Source organism: Sus scrofa, chromosome 14 (genome assembly GCF_054392235.1).
Source record: "Sus scrofa isolate SSC_HxYL_T2T_F1_AM1 chromosome 14, Sscrofa_HxYL_maternal_Yorkshire_Landrace_v2.0, whole genome shotgun sequence".
Lineage (NCBI taxonomy): Eukaryota > Metazoa > Chordata > Mammalia > Artiodactyla > Suidae > Sus > Sus scrofa.
Genome location: NC_139396.1, coordinates 70797660 through 70820542, shown reverse-complemented (window position 1 = coordinate 70820542; position 22883 = coordinate 70797660). Strand labels below are relative to the sequence as shown.

Here is a 22883-nt window from a genome sequence, read left to right as displayed (position 1 = left end):
GACTTGTAAATGCAGCAGATTTAACTCCTTCGGTTTGCGCAAGGTAGACAAGAAACTCTGGAGCTCAGGGGAAGGAGTGACTTCTGGCCTAGAAAGGGAAATCATTTAAGACCACAAAGGAGAGGCTTCATGGCCCACTCAGAATGCTGGGTGGGTGGGGAAGTTCCTGTCGTGGCTCAGCAGTAGAGAACTGGACTAGTATCCATGAAGGCGCGGGTTCAGTCCCTGGCATTGCTCAGTGGGTTAAGGATCCGGTGTTGCCATTAAACTGTAGCATATGTTGCAAATGCGGCTTGGAACCCACGTTGCTGTGACTGTGGCGTAGGCCGGCAGCTGCAGCTCCAATTCAGCCCCTAGTCTGGGAACCTCCATATGCCGCAGCCAAAAAAAAAGATTGCAGCAGGGGGGTCTGAACCTGCCCTCTTCCTGCCTGCTCTCTTCTGTATGGTATTTCCTATTTTAGTTAATGGCCTCGCTGCCCACTCCATTGCCAAGCCTTCGGTAGTCATTCTAAACTCCTCCATGTTCTTTCTTTCCCCCATACAATCAGTTCTGCTAAATTTATCTCCTGGTTTTTGTTAAACTCCTTCCCTCTCCCACCTCATGCCTGCAATTGTGTCATCTTTTGCTTGAATTGCTGCCAGTCTTCCAGCTTAACTCTTTACCTCTGATGTCTATCCTTACCTGTCCTTCTCAAACTAAGATCTTAACATCTTTTGTGGCCTCTCATTCAGTAGCGCCCTGCCTGCAGTGACCTTCCATCTTCAGTTTTGTGAACTCCTCCCCATCCTCCAAGATGCAGCTTAGATTTAACCTCCTCTGGAAAGTCTTCTCCACTTGCGCCAGGAGATTTTAGATTCCACTAACCCTTGATGGATACCTCTGTTAGAGCATTTATCAAACACTATTGTGTAATTATTTCTGAGCTCTGGGCAGGAACTGGGTCTGATCTACTTTTGTATCTTCAGGGCTTTGGCACTGAATAAATGACTGTCGAAGGAATTAATTCTGAAGGGACTGAGGACAGATTCATTAAGGTGGTGACATTTGAGCTGGTCTTGGAAGCAGATGTATAAACTATTATTATAGTTAAATTGCTTCATCCATCTTTCCCTATTATTTGGTGACAGATCACTCTCACTAGGTTGTTATAAACGAGGGTTTCACGAACACATACTTGAGAAGAATTTTTAAAAATTGTATTAACATTTTTGTATTTGCCCAATTTATTTTCACTTCAAATAATAAGGCACTTCACTAGATCCTTCTGTGGTTATTATTAAAAAAAAAAAAAAAAAAAAAACTTTTAGGAAGTTCCCATTGTGGCTCAGCAGAAACGAGCCCAACTAGTATCCATAAGAATGTGGGTTCAAACCTTGGCCTTGCTTGGTGAGTTAAGGATTCAGCTTTACCCGTGAGCTGTGATGTAGGTCACAGACACAGCTTGGATCCTGCGTTGCTGTGGCGTAGGCCGGCAGCTGTAGTTTCCATTCGACCCCTAGCCTAGGAACTTCCATATGCTGCAAGTGTGGCCCTATAAAGCAACAACAACAAGACTTTGAAGCTCTCCCCTAGTTTCTTTTTGCAAAATCCAGCCAAAGCCCAAAGGTTTTAATTGCATGCAAGCATACTTGAGTGAAGGGCTCTTCCTTGTTTTGAAGACCGGCTCCTTCTGTAGCAGCATGGTGTGGTTTATGGATATATAATCATTTGTTAATGCTATACAGACATGAACAGGAAGGATGGACTACACCACGGCCTGAGTAGTGGTTACCTCTGGAGAAGGAGGTGGGGGAATAGATTAGAGGAGTGGGGGGTCTGCTAATATAATGTTTTCATTCTTTTTTTAAAGACTCGAAGCTTAAGACATCAACATTTTTAAAAATCTGGGTATTATGCTTTTATTTGTTTGAAATAATATTTTATAGAAAATTACTTTATGAAAAAGAGGCTTATACCAGGAGTCTGGAAATCTGTAATTGAGTCTGGGCTCTCAATCATTACCTCAGTTTTCCCATTGTAAGAACAGTGGGGAAGGAGTTCCCTGGTGGCCTGGCCACTAAGGATCCAGTGTTGTCATTCCTATGGCCTGGGAACTTCAGCATGTCATGGGCACAGCCAAAAAAAAAAAAAAAAACAGGTGGGGAAGGGAAGGAAGTTGGGAAGACAGTCTGCAGAAATGATCTAAGCCTTTTCTAATTCTAATAAAATATGAGTCTAATAATCTAGTCACGTATAAATTCCTCTATTTACATCCTTGTTTGTGACAAAGGAGTTTCATTATACAGGCTGATTTTATAGAAACAGCTGATTTTTTAAAAACATGTTAGTGTTTGTTTTTTCTTTTTTTTTTTTTTTTTGCCATTTTCTTGGGCCGCTCCCATGGCATATGGGGGTTCCCAGGCTAGGGGTCTAAGAGCCGTAGCCACCGGCCTACGCCACAGCCACAGCAACCTGGGATCTGAGCCGTGTCTGCGACCTACACCACAGCTCACGGCAATGCTGGATCGTTAACCCACTGAGCAAGGCCAGGGATCAAACCCGCAACCTCATGGTTCCTAGTCAGATTCGTTAACCACTGAGCAATGACAGGAACTCCTGTCAGTGTCTGTTTTGAGGTGTTACTTTTAAATTCACAGTGTACATTAATTATAATCCTTAGGGAAGATATTTAAGGTACTGTGGGCTCTGCTCATCAGCACTGAAAGGTTTGATGATGATCATTGGTGAGGCCTTGGCACATGGCCACAACACAGAGACCCCATCTGCCCTCTTTTCCCCCAAGCCAGAGGGGCTGCTTATGACCTCATTTAGCACTTTACAGCACACCTGAGCTTTTGCCTTTTTGTCCCATTTGGTCCTCTCAGTAGTACTGTGAACTGTGGGGCAGGAGTTCTTGGTATTTGTCAGATTTCCAAGTTAAACATGACACTTACTGGAAATGAAATACAGGAGCCAATATTTCACCTATAGTTAAGGGGGAAAAGATCTGAAGAGGCTCAGTTCCTAAGCAGCTTTCTAAAGGCCCAGTGTCTGGGTTAACTTGTCCTTGTGTGGTGTCCCTCAGCTCAGCAGTCAGAGTTCCTTTCTCTTTGCTATAGGGGTTATTTTATTGTTCATGCCATTATCCTCATGTGGACGTAAGCAGCCCACATGAAGGAGTTTTGCAGTAGTGCACCCAAGCTGACTGAGAATGGATCTTGTAGCAGAGCAGGGCCAGCCCAGACAAAATGGGGACATAGGAAGTTTCTTTGTTGTCTTTGGAGCGGCCTGAACTTTTGTCCCTTGCCTTTGCTCTGAGTGCCTGGCTTCTGCCCTCATGGCTGGCCCTGCCCATTCTTGCAGGACACAGTAAGCTTTCATACTCCATCCTAATGTTAGCTGGCCAATACTAAAATGCAGTGATCCCTGCACTGTGGTGAGGAAGAGCCTGCAGAAGGGGCATCTGATGAGGGCAGTGTCAGGCTGGAGAAAAAGCCCTGAGAGGAATATTCAAATTAGGAGACCCCTACCCTGAGAAAATATCACGCAGTAGCTTCACTTTTTCTGGAATATGACCTCTCTGATACACCTCATTCATTCCTATTGCTCCTTCCTCATCCGAGTACAATCTCCCATCATCATCATCTCCTGAATTACTTTTACCAGGTCGTGATCAGCCTTCCTGCCTCCCACCTCTACATTCCTTGCCTGATGGGCTCCCAGGATGATCTGTCCTTCAGTGGCATACCATCAGTGTCAGCCGGAGTCCAGGATGGCTCGGCAGCAGCCCCCTGATTTGCCTTCATCACAGGCTGTACCCTTCCCTGCCCAGGCTGTTTCTAGTTGCACAAGCCCGCTGTATCATTTCATGCCTCTGTCTTTGCTCAGCTCCTTCACCTAGAAAATTCTCTCCCAAACCTGAGGATTCAGTTCAGGTGTCTCCTTGTCAGTAAATCCCTTCCTGGCTCCTTCAGGCTTGCTTAAGTTCTCACTTCTGTGTTTCCTTCACATTGAATCTGTTGAGTTTCTTGAGGATAGAAGTATGACATACCTTTGAAAATACAGTGCTTCACGTCTAATTTGTGCTCAGTACATGATCTTTTTCTTTCTTTCTTTCTTTCTTTCTTTCTTTTTTTAATGCAGGATGTCGCTTTTATTTGCCAAAGACACTTTTTTTTTGGTCTTTTTCTAGGGCCGTACCCACAGCATATGGAGGTTCCCAGGCTAGGGGTCAAATCGGAGCTATAGCTGCAGGCCTACATCACAGCAATGGGGGATCTGAGCTGCATCTGCAACTTACACCACAGGTCATGGCCATGCTGTATCCCACTGAGCGAGGCCAGGGATCGAACCTGCGTCCTCATGGATACTACTCAGATTAGTTTCTGCTGAGGCATGACAGGAACTCCAGGCCTGTTTTTGAAAAAGACCGCCCTTGCTATGGCAGGTTCTTAATCCTCTCCTTTCAGTAAGGCTCTTGGCTGTCTTCGCACCTGGTCATCGAGGACCCACACAGCCCAACTCCTCCAGTGATTCAAGTAGTGGTACTGCCCTTGCGGAGAGACATCCTCCCTCAGGCCCATTTCCTAGAGCACAGCTCTGTTCCCTGGGAAGTTGCTAGTTCATTGTCTTGGTTCATCCCTCTCCAGTGGTCTCCTGGCCTGTGTTCTCTTGGATTAGGTGTTTGTGGGATACTTAACCATAGCATTGTTGTTGTTGTTATTATTATTATTATTTCATTTTAGGGCCACACCTCCAGCATATGGAAGTTCCCAGGCTATGGATCGAATTGGAGCTACAACTGCAGGCCTATGCCATAGCCACGGCAACACCAGATTCTTAACCCACTGAGCAAGGCCAGGGATTGAACCTGCATCCTCACAAACACTATGTTAGGTTCTTAACCTGCTGAGCCACAATGGGAGCTCTGCCATAGTATTCTTGAGTTGTAGGTAATACACATCAGAGCTCATTTTCAGAAATGTCCTAGCTGTAGGTAGCAGCTGCCTACGTGTATTTTGAGAAACAGTACAGTGTAACTGAAAGAACATTGTGTTGGTGTATAAATAGGTTCTAATTCTGGTTTTGCTATTAGGTAACTGCAGCTTTAGATAAATTACTTGGTATCTATTCCTGATCTCTAAAGTTAAAGGTATTGGACTCGTTTTCATAAATTCGATGATCTTATTATTGCTAGAGTTGGGCATCTCTTAAGTGTTGCAACCCCTTTTCATCTCTTCACTGAGACATTTTTTAGCTGTGTGGCGAGGGCAAGTAGAGCTCATGTGACTAACACCTAGAGGAGAACTCCTTGCACATTCATTTCTTAAGGCCAGTGTGGGGCCACTTTTGTGTAGGGGCACCATGGGCACTGCTCTGGACTGGAAGTCCAAGGGCTTGGGATTCAGCCCTGCTTCTCTCCCTTTTTAGCCATGTAACCTTAGCCAAGTCCTGACCTTGCTGGGTCTGTATCTTCATATGTAAATGATGATGCTTTCTTTTTTTTTTTTTTTTTTTTTTTTTTTGGTCTTTTAGGGCCACACTGGCGGCATATGGAGGTTCCCAGGCTAGGAGTCGAATTGGAGCTGTAGCCCCCAGCCTGTGCCACAGCCACAGCAACAAGGGATCTGAGCCTCGTCTTCGACCTACACCATGGCTCATGGCAACACCAGATCCTTAACCCACTGAGCAGGACCAGGGCTCGAATCTGTGTCCTCATGGATGCTATTTGGGTTCATTAACCACTGAGCCATGATGGAACTCCAACAATGCTTTCTTTGAATTGAAATAACCAAATAGGAGTTCCCGTCGTGGCGCAGTGGTTAACGAATCCGACTAGGAACCATGAGGTTGCGGGTTCGGTCCCTGGCCTTGCTCAGTGGGTTAACAATCCGGCGTTGCCGTGAGCTGTGGTGTAGGTTGCAGACGCGGCTCGGATCCTGCGTTGCTGTGCCTCTGGCGTAGGCCGGTGGCTACAGCTCCGATTCAACCCCTAGCCTGGGAACCTCCATATGCCGAGGGAGCGGCCCAAGAAATAGCAACAACAACAACAACAAAAGACAAAAAAAAAAAAAAAGACAAAAGACAAAAAAAAAAAAAAAAAAAAAAAAGAAATAACCAAATAAGTTAAGCTGAAATATCTTCGAAGATCTGTATAGTAGTATTTTTCTAAGGTTTTTTTTTTTTTTCATTTTTATTAAACTATAGTTAAGGAGTTCCCGTTGTGGGTTGTGGCTCAGCAGTAACAAACCCAGCTAATATCCATGAGGATGTGGATTTGATCCCTGGCCTTGCTCAGTGGGTTAAGGATCTGGCTTTGCCATGAGCTATGGTGTAGGTTGCAGACCTACGTTGCTATGGCCATGGCGTAGATCGAAGGCATAGCTTGGATCTGGCATTGCTATGGCCATGGCGCAGGCAGGCAGAGCTACAGATCTGATTTGACCTCTAGCCTGGGAACTTCCATATGCCACAGGGCGGCCCTAAAAAGCAAAAAAAAAAAAAAAAAAAAAAAAGTAGTAATATACAATGTTGTGCCAATTTCTACTGTACAGCAAAGAAAGTAACTCAGGCATACATATATGTACTTTCCCTTTCTTGTGTTATTTTCTATCATGATCTATCCCGGGAGACTGGCTATAGTTCCCTGTGTCTAGAAGATATTTTTAATTAAGGAAAAAGTGTTTACATATAACATTCCCATGGAAAATCATAAGTTCACCCTTAATGTACTGGGTGTTTACCTTTGGGGTATTTTTTCAGTGGTGATAAGGCCTCTGCAGGGAATCATTTATGCTATATCTGCCAATTCTTCTGGGAACAAATAGCATACGTTGGAAAGACAAGTAATTTTGAAGAAGGCAGTATTCTGAGGGAAACCATGAAATAAATCTAAGCCGCCTAGCCTCAGCTGAAATCTGGCCCATGCCCCATCACTGGTTTGTCTGATGGTTTGGGCTGGCAGACTAAACACAGGCGTGTGTGTCATTAGGAATGCAGAGTCCCTGGCAGGGTTTGGGGACTCAGATTTCATGACGTTTCAATGTGGTGAATGAACCTGCCTCTCTACGGCTCTCCATAAAACACTTGCATAGATATGCAGTGGGCTTAGTAGCAGTACCTGTGGCATTGGGGCAGTATTCTGTTGTTTATACGCTCAGTGGGAGTCAGCGGTGTCTTAGAGCTGCAAATGAGTTGATATAGTCTGAGGTTGAATTAAAGGAGGAATGGTGTCCAGAACACACCTGTAGTCTGTCTAGCCCTGGGCTGGTTATGAGGAACATGGATCATCTTGAATAGAGCCAGCAAAGAAAGCCATGATGTTGGTGAGAACATTAACAGCAACAAATAGTTGCAGGCACGGGGAACGTTTATCCTGCAAAGCAAACAAACTCAGAAAGACTCTTGTCACTTTATTCGGTATCTGAAGGGGGCCATGTATGAGAGGTCTATATTTGTTCTATGGAGAAACATAGAAATGTTCTATGTTCCACAAAGAACATAGAAAATAAGTTCATATTTTCTATGGCCCTAAGGAGAGGTGCTGGGGTCAAGGGATAGAAACTCAGGGAGGTGTGTTTCAGCTCCAGTTATTTCCAACAGTTGATTCAAAGGGCCTCTGCAGGCAGTGAGTTCTCAGCCTCTCTGAGTGTTCAAGTGCGGTCCAGATGACCACTTGGTGGGAGTGTTGTAGAAGAAAGTTAGTCAGGGATTGGATGGGTTGTTGAACCAGACAGTCCGTGATTTGCACATATTGCTTTAACATGAACCAAAAAAACCTTAGGCGTCCCAAATCTGGAGAACAACAAACAGACCATAGAGCAACACAAGATAGTTTGATGTCTGAAGAAGTGAAGGTCAGGAAGAAAGTGCTCACTGAAGAACCAGGCAGTGGGAAGATTTTATTAGTAGCAGTTGTCATATTCATAGTGTGGTGATTTGGTTGGTTTTGTTTTGTGTTTTGGTGTGTGTGTGTGTGTGTGTTTTTCGGTTGTGGTGAGCAGCAGCTTGATATGGGATCTTAGTTTCCAGACCAGGGATTGAACCCTGGCTGCAGTGGTGAAAGTGCTGAATCCTAACCGCTAGACCACCAGGGAACTCCTTGGTGGGTTTTAAAGGAAGATGTGTTGAGAGAGAGCAGGAGGGAAAGCTGGGTAGTTTGTATTACAGACGTGAGGCTCCACACACAGCACGTGGTCCATGCTTAATAAACAGTAGTTGCGTTTACAGTTTTAGGTGATAATATTTCCAAAAGTGCTTCGGGGGTGGGGGGGAGACAGAGGCGTGAGAACAAGCATTTGAGCCAGAAGGATGTGAGAGGACAAAGGAAGGTCACTCCAAAGAGGAGGAAAAGCAAGACTGCAACCAGAAAATGGGGCCGTTGCAGAGTAACCAGTGTGTCTGGGATGCCAGGGTGGATGAAGGATCGCACAGTGCCCGGGGTAGGAAGATGGCCGAGTTCTAGAGACACATGTTAAGGAAAGATTCTGGCCGCGCAGTCTTCTACTGTAGTCCCAGGAGAAAATGATTGCATGAAGTTGTAAAAACCGGAAGGATAAGACAAGCCTGAAAATTATCCAATTAAAGGAAGGAAGATTGCAGACTGCTTAGTCACCTGGAGAGAGTGCAGCCCTTACAAAACCAGGGGATGATTACATCACTTAAGTGAGCATTGATCAACGCGTTTGGCAGGACAAGTGGAAATGTTTTTCTCTTCAATAATTCAGGCCTGCAGGCTTCCAAGTGGGTTTAGGAGAGTATAATCATCTGCTGTATATAAATGTGTATGTTCCAGTGGTGAAAGAGTAGAATGTAAAAGGAGGATCACTAACACCGTATCCAGTCAGGGGGTGCAGGAGCAAAGCTGTGACAGCAAGTACGCAAGGCCTTCAGGAGATCACGTTACCTGAAGAGAAGCACACAGTCTGCCTATCCATCTGGATGGTCACATACCTAAACCATACACTGTACACAGTGCAGTCAGGCCTGATGATTTAAAGACATTTCTGTTTCTAATGTTCTATGTTTCTGTAAGGTAGACTTATTCAAAATCTATGACAAGTTGGAGTTCCCGTCATGGCGCAGTGGTTAACGAATCCGACTAGGAACCATGAGGTTGCGGGTTCGGTCCCTGCCCTTGCTCAGTGGGTTAACAATCCGGCGTTGCCGTGAGCTGTGGTGTAGGTCGCAGATGCGGCTTGGATCCCGCGTTGCTGTGGCTCTGGCGTAGGCTGGCAGCTACAGCTCCGATTCGACCCCTAGCCTGGGAACCTCCATATGCCGCGGGAGCGGCCCAAAGAAATAGCAAAAAAGACAGAAAAAAAAAAAAAATCTACGACAAGTTTTCGCGGCTGGTTCTTCATATTTTCATAGATACAAAACTTGTGGAAAAACATGAAATTAAGAATATTAAAGTTATGGCTATATGAGATAAGATTATATAGTCATGACACTGGTTTTTTTTTTGTTTTTTTTTTGTTTTTTTTTTTTGTTTTTTAAGGGCCACACTTTGGCATATGGAAGACCCAGGCTAGGGGTCGAATCAGTGTTGCCACTGCCAGCCTACACCATAGTCAAAGCAACACCAGATCTAAACCACAGGTTGCTTGCAGCAACGCCAGATCCTTAACCCACTGAGCGAGGCCAGGGATGGACCCTATATCCTCACAGACATTATGTCGGGTTTTTAACAGCAGGAACTCCTTGATACTATCTAATGCTCTCGTACATTGGGTTATTTTATCAAAAAAACATGGTATTGGGAGTTGCCACTATGGAACAGTGGGTTAAGGATCCAGTGTTGTTGTACCCGTGGCATAAGTTCCAGAATCTGGCCTGGGAACTTCCATGTGCCATGAGTGCAGGCAAAAAATGGGAAAAGTACTGTGATACAGTAGTAAAAATCATAAGTTTTAAAATACCCAGCTCTGAAAAACAAAATAATGTCATTTGCAGCAACATGGATGGAACTAGAGACTCTCATACTAAGTAAAGTAAGTCAGAAAGAAAAAGGCAAATACCATATGATATCACTTATATCTGAAATCTAATACATGGCACAAATGAACCTTTCCACAGAAAAGAAACTCATGGAGGAGTTCCCATCGTGGCTCAGTGGAAACGAATCTGACTAGCATCCATGAGGACGCAGGTTCTATTCCTGGCCTCACTCAGTGGGTTAAGGATCCGGCGTTGCTGTGAGCTGTGGTCACAGATAAGGCTCAGATCTGTTGTTGCTGTGGCTGTGGTGTAGGCCAGTGGCTACAGCTCCGATTCAACCCCTAGTCTAGGAACCTCCATATGCTGCAGGGTCGGACTTAAAAAAAGAAAGAAGCTCATGGACTTGGAGAACAGATCTGCGGTTACTAAAGGGGAGGGGGAAGGAGTGGGATGGACCTGGAGTCTGGGATAAATAGATACAAACTATTGCATTTGGAGTGGATAAGCAATGAGATCCTGCTGTATAGGACAGGGAACTATATCTAGTCACTTATGATGGAGGATAATGTGCGAAAAGGAAGGTATATATATGTGTGTATATGTGACTGAGTCACTATGCTGTACAGTAGAAATTGACAGAACACTGTAAACCAACTATAATGGAAAAAATAAAAATCATTTAAAAATTAAATAAAAAAATATCCAGTTCTGGTTCTGGTATGTGTTAGTTTTATAACCCTGAGAAATTTACTTAGCATCTCTGGACCTTCCCTCTCTCCCTCTCTTTTTTTTTTTTTTTTTTTTTTTTTTGCTTTTTAGGGCTGCACTTGCAGCATATGGAGGTTCCCAGGCTAGGGGGCAGATCAGAGCTGTGTCTTCCACCTACACCACAGCTCACGGCAATGCCAGATCATTAACCCACTGACCAAGGCCATGGATTGAACCCTCATCCTGATGGATACTAGTCCGGTTTGTAATCCACTGTGCAACAACTGGAACTCCCTCTGGATCTTCTTTTACTCTTCTTTGGCGTAAGATGATAATACTTGCTTTTATGGCTGCTCTGAGAATTAAACGAAAGGCAGGTTATGAAATAACTAGCAGTATAAGCCCTGCTCTTGTAAGGCCTCCCTCCCACTCCATGATGTTGCCACTACTCAGAATACTTGGAAAGCCCTTCTGCAAGTGGCCTGCAGAGTCTGTGGCACAACTTCTAGAACAATCTTTATTGCTGCTAAGGATTGGGTTTTTGTTTTTGAGATTAGATTTTATTTTTGAACAAACAAGTCAACTCAGAGCTAAAGTATTGGATGATCAGGTTGGCACTGGTGACACAGTGTGATGGTAAAGTTTTGGTTGTAGATTGACCCTGAAAGCAACTCCAGCAGAGAAGTTCCAGAAAAGTGTTGAGCAAAAGCAGTATTTTTGTAGTCTGTTCTGGATAGATACATTCTTGTGTGTTCACACATCAGCTTTGCTAAGTTATAATCCCACCTCATTTCTGTGGAAAGGATGATGCAACACAGAGTTGATGTGAGGAGAAAATAAAACCACAGGAAACACAAAGTTCATTAAAATATTTTAAAGTTCTTTCATTGTGTGCAACTCCAGCCTGAAGTGTAACGAGTCCCATTTCTGAGTCTGACTCTATTCAGGCCTGTTATATTCTCCCAGGAATGGGTGGACCTACTTTGCCTTCAGCTCAGTTTGCCTTCAAATGAATTTATCTTTCTCTTACTAATCTCCTTCTCTCAGTTTTCCAGACTTAAAAACTTGTCTACAGGGAATTCCTGTTGTGGCTCAGCTGTAACGAATCCGACTAGTATCCATGAGAACCTGGGTTTGATCCCTGACCTCACTCAGTGGGTCAAGGATCTGGGATTGCCGTGAGCTATAGTGTAGGTTGAGATGCAGCTCGGATCCCTTGTTGCTTGTGGCTGTGGTATAGGCTGGCAGCTGTAGCTCTGATTAGACTCCTATCCTGGGAACTTCCATATGACATGGATACGGCCCTAAAAAGACAAAAAGAAAAAAAAAAAACTTGTCTACAATAGAACTCCTTTATACAACAGAAACAAACTCACAGATTTCAAAACTAATCTTGTGGTTACCATAGACGAAACCTTTGGGGAGAGGGAGGAATTGGGAGGGTGGGAATGACATATACACCTGACTGTATAAAAAAGATGATTCATGAGACCCTACTGTATAGCACAGGAAAATCTACTCAATAGTTTGTAATAACCGGAGTTCCCGTCGTGGCGCAGTGGTTAACGAATCCGACTAGGAACCATGAGGTTGCGGGTTCGGTCCCTGCCCTTGCTCAGTGGGTTAACGATCCGGCGTTGCCGTGAGCTGTGGTGTAGGTTGCAGACGCGGCTCGGATCCCGCGTTGCTGTGGCTCTGGCGTAGGCCGGTGGCTACAGCTCCGATTTGACCCCTAGCCTGGGAACCTCCATATGCCGCGAGAGCGGCCCAAGAAATAGCAAAAAGACAAAAAAAAAAAAAAAAAATAGTTTGTAATAACCTATATGGAAAAAAGTTTGGATATATTTATATGTATGACCGATTCACCTTGCTGCACACCTGAAACTAATACAACATTGTAAGTCAACTATAAAAAAAAAAAAAAAAAACTTGTCTGGTTTTTTCTTTCTTACACGAAACCTGTTTCTGTCATTTCTGCTATAGACATGTTTTGTGTTCTGCCTCTTTTCCAGGCTTTCTGCATCCACCATTGTCACCTCCCTTGCGGGATCTTTCCTGGATTATTATAAAAGCTAGGAAGCTAATTCCTCTGATTTCAGTCTTTTTGTCTTCTGACAGAGGCTTTTCAGATAGATACCTTTTTTTTTTTTTAATGGCTGCACCCGCAGTATACGCAGGTTCCCAGGATAGGAGTCAAATAGGAGCTATAGCTGCCATCCTACACCACAGCCACACAACACAGGATCTGAGCCACATCTGTGACCTACACCACAGCTCACGGCAATGCCAGATCCTTAACCCACTGAGCAAGGCCAGGGATCAAACCTGCATCCTCATGGATACTAGTCAGGTTGGTTACTGCAGAGCCACAACAGGAATTCCAGATGGATACTTTTAGGTTAATTTTCCTAGAATCATTTTGGTCCCATCTTGTGTGCATTTTTGTTACTAACACATTGCTGCCTGAGTAATTGTTTATGGGTTAGTGATCTGTGTACCTCTCTCTGTTAGGATCTGAACAGCTTTGGAAGCAGGAGTTACTGCTGTCTTTATCCTCACTGGTGGTTCTGAGGACTGAGGCTTGCACACAGCTGGGTGGCCCCATGCAGATTGTTTACTGTCTCTGTGTCTCAGTTTCCTCCTCTGCAAGATGGGGCAATAGGGCCTGTCAAAGAATTGCTGCATTAAAAGTGTGTTTGTGTGTGTATCAGAAGGTAGCTTTTGGAGGTCCCGTTGTGGCTCAGTGGTTAACGAATCTGACTAGAAACCATGGGGTTGTGGGTTCGATCCCTGGCCTCGCTCAGTGGATTAAGGATCCGGCTTTGCCATGAGCTGTGGTGTAGGTCGTAGATACAGCTCAGATCCAGTGTTTCTGTGACTGTGGAGTAGGCCAGGGGTTACAGCTCCTTTCAACCCCTAGCCTGGGAACCTCTGTATGCTGAGGGTGCGGCCCTAGAAAAGACAAAAAAAGACAAAAGAAAAAAGAAGGTAGCTTTTGTTTTATTAGGAGTTTTTGTATATGACAGTTCCTCTATTATTAGAGAACTCAAAAAGGTTACTGCTTAGAGTTCCCTGGTGTTACTCTAGCAGCTTGGGTCTCTGGCTTCGGAATTTCCACATGCCGGTGGTGGGACCAAAAAGAAAAGTTACTTGCTTGCTTATTCTAGGCAAACTGCCCCTTTCCTTGACTTTTGAGGGCCTCTGTGTGCTGAGTACCTGCTATCTCCAGGTTAGTCCCGTCCACCCCCAGTACCACCTCCCATTTGCAGCAGGCCAGGCTGCTCTCTGCTGGCAAACTCTGTACTTTTTACTGTGCCCTCCCACCCTGGAGCATCCTGCCCCTTCCACCATACTCACAGTTTCCGCCATCCTTCCAGGTCCTCAGGGAGTCTCTGTTCCATGAGATTGTCACCCACAGTCCCACCTTACACCTATCCCTCTCTTCCAAGCTCTGGCATGAGGGTTTGTATCTCAGTTTAAGTTCTTGACGATTTTTTGTGTTTGTTTTGTAGAAGCTCCCGGAAGACAGGGACCATGTTATTCCTTCATAGTCTCTCCCATACAGGGTAGCTTCTGGGTTTGTGCTCACTTAATAAGCTTTCCTGCTGCATATTTCATGTACACTGGTAGGCAGTGGGGTACAGAAACTAGTAAGAGGTGCGTGCCTTCATTCTATTGGGCAGCTGCGATGTAAATACCCAGAATTTCAGTTGTCCACCACTATGGAAGTTTTAGAGCGTGTGGTTAACATGCTCAGATCTATTCAATAGATAAATCACAGTCTGAGCAGAGGGTGAGGGGAAAAGGGGGCTTCTGGTGTGCAGCATCAGCTCAGATGTGATCGCCCAGATCCAAGGCACTGGAAATAGAGAGGATGGGGAGATTCTCCAGAATAAAAATCAAAGGGGTTTGTGGCCGCTCAGATACAGAGTGTGGCATATAGAGGGTGGGGTGTTCAGGTGAGTCAGGCTTCTTCTTTGAGCATTAAGAAACAGGTGCCATGAGTGAGAAAGCAGACTGGGAGGTTTAGATGCCCACGGAATCTCCAAAGAGAGACCCTGTGCACAGTTGGAAACTCACAGGCCTAAGGGCTGGAACTTGGTCTGGAGAGGGAGAGAGTTGGACATCTAAGCAAGCAAGTAGTGACTGTTAAATGCGGGGGAATGGAGGGCCATGACCCAGAGACAGGGAGCAGAGTGAGAGGCAGAAAGTGATGGGACAGAAAGCTTGGAGGAGTCAGAGGAGATACAGAAACGAGCAGATCCCCAGAGACCAGCGTGTTGGGCAGCAGTTAGTACTGCACTGGTGTCTGTTCACAAGCGTGTGTTGAATTTGGAGTTTGGGAGAGTCTTTGGGGGGGGGGGCACAGGTCCCCCTAGGAGGAATTCGGAATGAATTGGAGGATGGGAAGGGCCAAGAGAGAGGATCAACTGTTAAGTGTGCTTGGAATGGCAGGAAGGGGAAAGAGCAGGCCACCATTTGAGGACGAAGTTCTTCTGAACTTTTCTTGTGCAAAAAGAGAAAGGAGCTGAAAAAGAGGGGAGGGCAGTGTCTGTTGTGTGCTAGTTCTGTTGCCCCCTCTATACAATCTTTCATTCCATTCTCATAATCACCTTGAAGCAAGGGTGTCTCCCATCCCCCGATGCAGGAGGCTCTGTCTTCACTGTCAGCACACTTGACCAGAGGGTCCCAGGGCTGTTTGACTGCAGAGAACACACTCTTTTCCACCACATGTTGCTTTTCCCAGGGCCTCAACCACCTCTTTGTAGTATGTTGGAGTGGGAAGGAGAGGGGCCATGGTCCCTGTGACAGGGCTGCCTGGGCAGCACAGGAGGCAGGATGGGAGGAAGAGCCAGTGCAATGAGGCCTGAGGGCAGCCACACAGGAGCTGGGGGATGTGGGTAGAGTGAGCCTTAGTCCATCTTCTCCTAAGGGGAGAGTCAGGGAAGTGATCCAGGACATTTACTAGATGAGTGACAGAAATCACTGCTGAATCGTTGTGTTTAAAATCCTTCGGTGAAAGAAGGAAATGTGGTTGAAAGAGTTCAAAGATTTTTTTAAAATATCCTTTCTAAAACTACTTTAACTTGCTTGGGATTTGTAAAAAGGAGAAGGCAAAAAGGAGCCAGGTTACAAAAAAGTCCCTGAAAAGGGGTAGGAAGAATTGGGAGATCAGTCTATTGTAGAAAAACTCCGTGAAAGCATTTTTATGTTTGTATAAATTTAAGTTCCCTTCCCTAAAGAATAAAGGCTATCGAAGACCTCCGGGTCCTTGAAGTGAATGTGAGCATGCGAGGCCTTCTGCAAGAACAGAGAGCACATGCAGCCTCACGCCCTGGCTCTGGCACTGGGCAGTTCCCATCTTCTCCCTCGCTCTGTTTTCTCAGCTGCAAGATCAGGGGTGGATCTGATTTCTGAAGTTCCCTTGAGCTGGGACTCTCCATATTGGTGCTCAGATGTGCCTGACCTAGTGGTTGGGAACGCTGACTCTCACACAGAATTTTAGCATCTCACCCAATCCTGTGGCCAAAGACAAGTCGTCAGCCTCTCTGAGCCTCAGTTTCTTCTTGTAGTAAATACCCCACTGGGTAGTTGTGAAGTTTCAATGAAAGAACTCTATAAAAAGTGCCTTTGAGTTCCAGCTGGGGCCCAATGGGATTGGTGGCATCTTGGGAGCACTGGGACCCAGGTTCAGTCCCTGGCCCGGCACAGTGGGTTAAGGATCTGGCGTTGCTGCAGCTGCAGCTGCAGCTTAGGTGGCAGCTGTGGCTCAGATCTGATCCCTGGCCTGGGAACTCCATTAAAAAAAAAAAAAGTGCCTGACAACAGGAAGTGCTAGATAAATATAAGGCGTTGTAATTGTAGACTGTAGATGCTGCAGTTCTGAAACCTTTGACTCCGTTGGGAGCACAGTCCCCAGCACCTACATCTCGCAGGGACAGGGTGGAATTAACCAATCAGGGTTGGCCATGTCCCCTTTGGGAAAGGAATGCAAGGAATCTTTGAAGATCAGAGTCTTCAGGACCTCTGGGTTATGATTCAGCCACATTCAGCTGTCAAATTTTCCCACAGCTCAGTGGAAAGTCACTGAAGGCTTCGTGAAAGTAGTACCTCCCCCCCCCCCCCGCAGTGTTTCTCTCCTGGGCGACCATGAGGTCGGAGCCTGCTGGGAGGGAGGGATCCAAGCAGGCTTGGTAGACGCAGTATATGAAGCACTACGTGTCTGCCCCTACTTCTGCTTTATCAGCGATGCTGAGTGATCAAGCCTGTGAAAGATGATTGTCAGCCCAACTGAGGGGCGTTACAGAAGAGAAGTTTGGGGTCCAGACTGTTTCTGGCCAGGAACAGTGAGGTGGTGACTGTCGTTTATTCCAGGATTCAGAACCCCACATCTCCATCGCCCCTTGCAGCTCCCTGCCACCCTGTGGGTAGTTAAGATTCTGGATGCCACTTTGGAAGATGGCATGTGTTTAGAGTCACAGAGCTTTTCCCTTCTCTCAAATTACTCTGACAGAAGCTTCACCTGCATGTAACTGGCCATAGTCTAAACAAAAGTGGAAACATCCAGGAGTTCCCTGGTGGTGCAGCAGGTTAAAGATCTAGCATTCTTGCTGTGGTAGCTCAGGTTTGATCCCTGGCCTGGGAACTTTCACATGCTGCTGGTGTGGCCAAAAAAAAGTGGAAACATCCACATGTGTGCTTATAGTTCTGACATCTTTTGAAATCCTCTTAGATCACTTTTCCAAATTTGAGTTCAGTATCCCTTTTATGGATTGACTATTTCTCCCTTTCCTGCTTTTAGCCTCTCAGGGGAGGATTTAGCCAGCCTGGCACCATGATGTTCAAATCACAGTTGGTGATCTGGGCCAAAGCTCCTTTTGTTTCTTATGGTTCCCTTTTCAAGAGCAGACAGGGTAGGTCCAGACCCATCCTGGGCTTTCCTTTGCATTGAGGTCTACTTAGTACAAGGACAGAATTCGAACCCTTGGCCTCTTGTCCAGGTGTGAAGTCGCCTCATGTCTAACCCCAGACTTGATACTGGATGCCATTCACCACACGCATGTCGTCATAACTTACCTCTTGATAGCATTTTAGTGGTTCTGGTGCCTGCCTCCAATCTGGAGATTTCTTCCCTTGGCTTCACTACTTATGTCTGTATTTTTTATCTTTTGTAGATGATGGAGGTTCCTGCCTTTTGCAGAGTAATCTACCCCATGATACCTGAAAGCCATGTGATATACAACATTTTTAGATAAGGAACTTGACTTGCCCAGGTTCTGTCAGCACTCATCAACAGAGGTCAAGCCCAGGATGCTGACTTCTCCAGATCCTTCTCTGAACTGTGTCATCCTAGCATCTTCTTTCAAAGGAGGATTAGGATGAGCGGAGGCCACGAGACCCTCAGTGGAGAAAGGACAGGCTGAGGGAGGTTGCAGCCGAGGCAGGGGTGGGCCTCTGTGCAGGCAGAAGGCCCAGGGAAGCAGGGGTGCCTGGGTGTGGGCAGGGAGCAGAGGGGCCACCGGGTGAGAGATGGCGCCGAGAGACCACACCACACATTTGGCTTGCTTGGAAAAACTCTGGCCAAACAGATACAACTGCCCCTCCGGATCCTATTATTTCTACAGCTGTGACTTAACTCCTGCTTATCTTTCCTCTAGGAGATTCCTTGGAATGAAACCAATGGGAGAAGAGGGTTTGACAGAGTCTCATCGAGCAGATGGACCAGCAGTGGCCAAAGAGCTTGTTGCCTTTGGCTGAGAGCACCATCCCGGAGCTGAACGTCTTGTGAGTAAACCCCGGCAGGCCCAGCCTTAGCCCGCGTGAGGCCGTCCTGCTTCTCCTTGAAGGAGGACCTCGTGTACCCCCCAGCTTCCCTCCCCTCTTGCTGATGTTGACAATCACGTCCTCAGAGGACTCTTGGACCTAAAACCATGACCATCAGCAGCCCCGGAAGGATGGTGTCTTAGTGCTTTCGGTCTCGGGGTGTGTTTGTAAGTATACCGCATGGAAGGTCAGGAAAGCTGGGTTCTAACTAGCCACTAACTTTCCTGGGAACCTTAGGCCAATCGTTCCAACCTAGGCCACAGTTTCATCAGCTGTAACATTGTTTATAATCACATTAGCTCAATTTATGAATCATTCACTATTGTCTATCAGACATAATATTGCATTCATTCACTAGTCCTCTGAAATAGGTAATGTTACTGTCCCATTTTACAGATAAGGAAACCGAGGCTTGGAATTCTCATCCCCTTACCACCCTATTTCAATCACCAGCCCTACCCGCCACCAACACTCCCTTCTCTGCTTTGTCTTAGCTGTGGCATTGATTACCACCTGACATAGCACATGTTTTACTTTTCTGTTTGCCCTCTCCCTCTACAAGGCTGTAAGTCTCTTTAGGGAATGGATTTCGTCCTGTTGTTTTTGTTTATTTGTTTGTTTGTTTGTTTTTTAGGGCCGCACCAGAGGCATGTGGAGGTTCCCAGGCTAGGGGTCTAATCGGAGCTGTAGCCGCCAGCCTACACCACAGCCACAGCAATGAGGGATCCGAGCCACGCTTGCAACCTACACTACAGCTCACAGCAATGCAGGATCCTTAACCCACTGATCGAAGCCAGGGATCAAACCCGCATTCATGGGTACTAGCCGGGTTTGTAAACCGCTGAGCCACGATGGGAATGCCATCGTCCTGTTGTTGTTGTTAGCATTCACTTGCTGTGTTCCCTGGGCTTAGAAGAGTCTCTGGCACACAGTAGGCACTCAGGTACTGTTTGAATGAAAACAGTGAATGAATGAATTCTTGGTAGGAGTATAAATGGGTGTAGACTCTAGAGAAATCCATGCAGCAATGTTAATATTTAGCATGCATTAGCTTTTTGACCCTGCAGGACCAGAACTAGGAATTTATCCTGTGGATGATGTATTCATGCCTGTGCCTAAAGCCCTAAATGCAGGGATGTTTTCTGTGGTGGTGTTTGCTGTAGAAAAAGACCAGAAACAATCAAAGTGTTCATCAATGACAGAACTCATTAAGCAATAGCTCCCTACGGTGGAATTCTCTGCAGAAGCAGAAAAGAGGGGAGGAGCTCTGCTTGCAGCCTGAGGTACGTTAGTCAGTGAAATACAGCAGAGTCCAGAACAGAATATAACCTCCCCTATTTGCACTCAAAGAAAAAAATGTGATAGACTTTAAAATACTCTTGTTTGTACCTGGACTGTTTGTAGAAGGAGAAACTAGAAATAGTTGGAATGGAGAATATAGTCTTAAAGTATACTCTTTTTTTAAAGTTTTTTTTTAAAGCAGTTTTATTGAGACACAGTTCATATACCATGCAATTCCCCAATTTAAAGTGTGTAATTCAGTGAGTTTAGCAATATTTCACTACTAACTTTTAAAAATTGTGGTAAATATATATGACATACAATTTGCCATTTTAACCATTTTGAAGCATGGGATTCAGTGGCATCAGTTACATTCACAGTGTTGTACAACCATCCCCACTGTCTACTTCCCAAACTTTTTTAGCCCTCAAACAGAAACTCTGTAACCGTTGCAGTATAGTATTTTGTAGTATTTGATTTTTTAAATCAAGGTATAGTTGCTTTATAATAGTATATTAGTTTCAAGTGTACAACATAGTGATTCAGTGTTTTTATAGACCATTTTAAGTTATTGTAAAATGCTGGCCCTATTTTCCTGTGCTGTGCAATATATCCTTGTTCTTATCTGGTTTATACATAGTAGTTTGTATCTCTCAATCCCATGCCCCCATCTTCCTTTTCCCACTTTCTACTGGTAACCACTAGGTTGTTTTCTCTATCTCTGGATCTATTTCTGTTTCATTTTATACACTTGTTTATTTTTTAGACTTCTCATATGTGATTACATAGAGTATTTGTCTTTTCTTGTCTGACATGTTTCACTAAGAATAATACTCTCTAGGCCCATACACATTGTTGTAAATGGCAGAATTTAATCCTTTTATGGCCGAATAATTTTCCACTTTACATACACACACACCCCCCACATCTTCTTTATCCATTCAACCGATCATGGACACTTAAGTTGTTTCCATGTCATGGCTATTGTGAATAGTGCTGCTGTAAATATTGGGATACATGTATCTTTTTAAATGAATTTTTTCTTTTGATAGATGCCCAGGAGTGGGATTGCTGGATCATGTGGTAGTTCTATTTTCAGTTTTTTAAGGAACCTCCTTACATCATGATCGAGTGGGGTTTTTTGCAGGGAACCTAGGATGGTTTAGCATATGCAAATCAACCAGTGTGATGCACCATATTAACAAAAGGAAAGATTTTAAAAATCACATGATCATCTCAATAAGTGCAGAAAAACCATTTGACAATGTTCACCATCCATTTATGATTAAAAACTCGTCAAAGCTGGTATTGAGGGAATATACCTCAACATAATAAAGGCCATTTATGACAAACCTACAGCTGACATCATGCTCAGTGGTCAAAAGCTGAAAGCCTTTCCTCTAAAATCAGGAATAAGACAAGGATGCCCACTCTCACCGCTTCTGTTTAGCACAATACTGGAAGGCTTGGCCACAGCAATCAGACAAGAAAAAGAAATAAAAGACATCCAAATTGGAAGAGAAGAAGCAAAACTATCACTGTTTGCAGATGACATGATACTATCTATAAAAATCCTAAAGTCTCCACCAGAAAACTATTAGAATAAATGAATATAGTAAAGTTGTAGGATGTAAGATTGATATATAGAAGTGTGTTGCTTTTCTATACACTAATAATGAACTATCAGAGAAAACAAGAAAACAATCCTGTTTAAAATCGTATCAAATAGACTTAACCACGGAGATGAAAGATCTATACTCAGAGGACTATAAAACTCTTCATGGATAATTTGAAAATAATACAAAGAAATGGAAAGATACCCTATGTCCTAGGATTGGAAGAATTAATATTGTTAAAATGTCCATACTTCCTAAAGCAATCTACAGATTTAATGCATGCCTATCAAAATACGCATGAGTTTTTTCACGGAATCAGAACAAAGAATCCTAAAATGTATGTGGAACTACAAAAGACCCCAAGTTGGGAGTTTCCTGGTGGACTGGCAGTTAAGGATCTGGCGTTGTCATTGCTGTGGCTCATGTTACTGCTGTGGTGCAGTTTCAATCCCTATCCCAGGCATCGCTGCACATTGCAGGCATAGCAAAAACAAAAACAAAAAAAACAAAACAAAAAAAACACCTCAAATTGACAAAGCAATCTTGAAAAAACAAGAATGTAGTATTTGATTTTTAAAAATCATGTGCATGGAGTTCTTATTGTGGCTCAGCAATAACTAGTAATACCTGACTAGTATCCATGAGGACGTGGTTCCATCCCTGGCCTTGCTCAGTGGGATAAGGATCTGGTGTTGTCGTGAGCTGTGGTGAAAGTCACAGACACGGCCTGGATCTGGTGTTACTGTGGCTGTGGCATAGGCTGGCAGCTCCAGTTCCACCCCTAGCCTGGGAACTTCCATATGTGGTGGGTGTGGCCATGAAAAAAAAAAAAAGACAAAAATCATGTATATGTATTACTTTTTAATTCTAAAAACTAATTTTTTAAAAAAAGGTAAATCAGTTTTTGAAAACTTAGTAACTTGTCTAAGATCCTATAGCTCCTACTCCATGGCAGCAATCACTTGTTTTATTATAAAATGATACAATATGTAGGAAGAATCAAGTTTTAGCCATCCTTATGGGTGCGGTAAGGGAAGTTGGATATCATCCAGCCCCTTCATTTTATCACGAGTGGGATAACAGATGCACAGAGGTGAGGTGGCTACCTCAAGTCAGGAAGCCTGTTGGGAACAGCCCTCCTGATCCAGGGGACAGCATTGGGAGTAGGTAACAGAAAGGTCTCCTTCTCCTTGACGGAAAGTGGGGCTGGTATCCTCTGGCCCAGAAAGGGGTTAGGAGACCTCATGTGTGTCCCATGCACCTGTTATCTCCAGTAGGCATGGGCCATTGCACTCTGATAACCATGCTTCTAAAACTGTGTGGCCAGCCTTCAGGGCCTGTCTCAGTTCCTGCTTTTAGGAAAATGTCTCTGTGCCCTAGTACATCCAGATACCCCCCTGGATTCTTAACTCTTAGAAGCAGTATTGTTTAGGAGTTCCTGCCATGGTGCATTGGGTTAAGAATCCAACTGTAGTGGTTCTGGTCGCTTTGAAGGCATGGGTTCAAAACAAGCCCGGTTGGAGTTCCCACTGT

General features: G+C 44.7%; 1 long non-coding RNA gene across 1 annotated transcript in view; it reads left to right on the top strand.

The window, feature by feature from the left end:
- The window catches only part of LOC146396672 (uncharacterized), a 59488-nt gene that overhangs the window by 714 nt on the left and 35891 nt on the right, over positions 1-22883 (top strand). The window contains exon 2 of the long non-coding RNA XR_014826013.1: positions 18288-18414. This is a non-coding gene — a long non-coding RNA (uncharacterized LOC146396672). The remainder of the gene's footprint in view (positions 1-18287; positions 18415-22883) is intronic.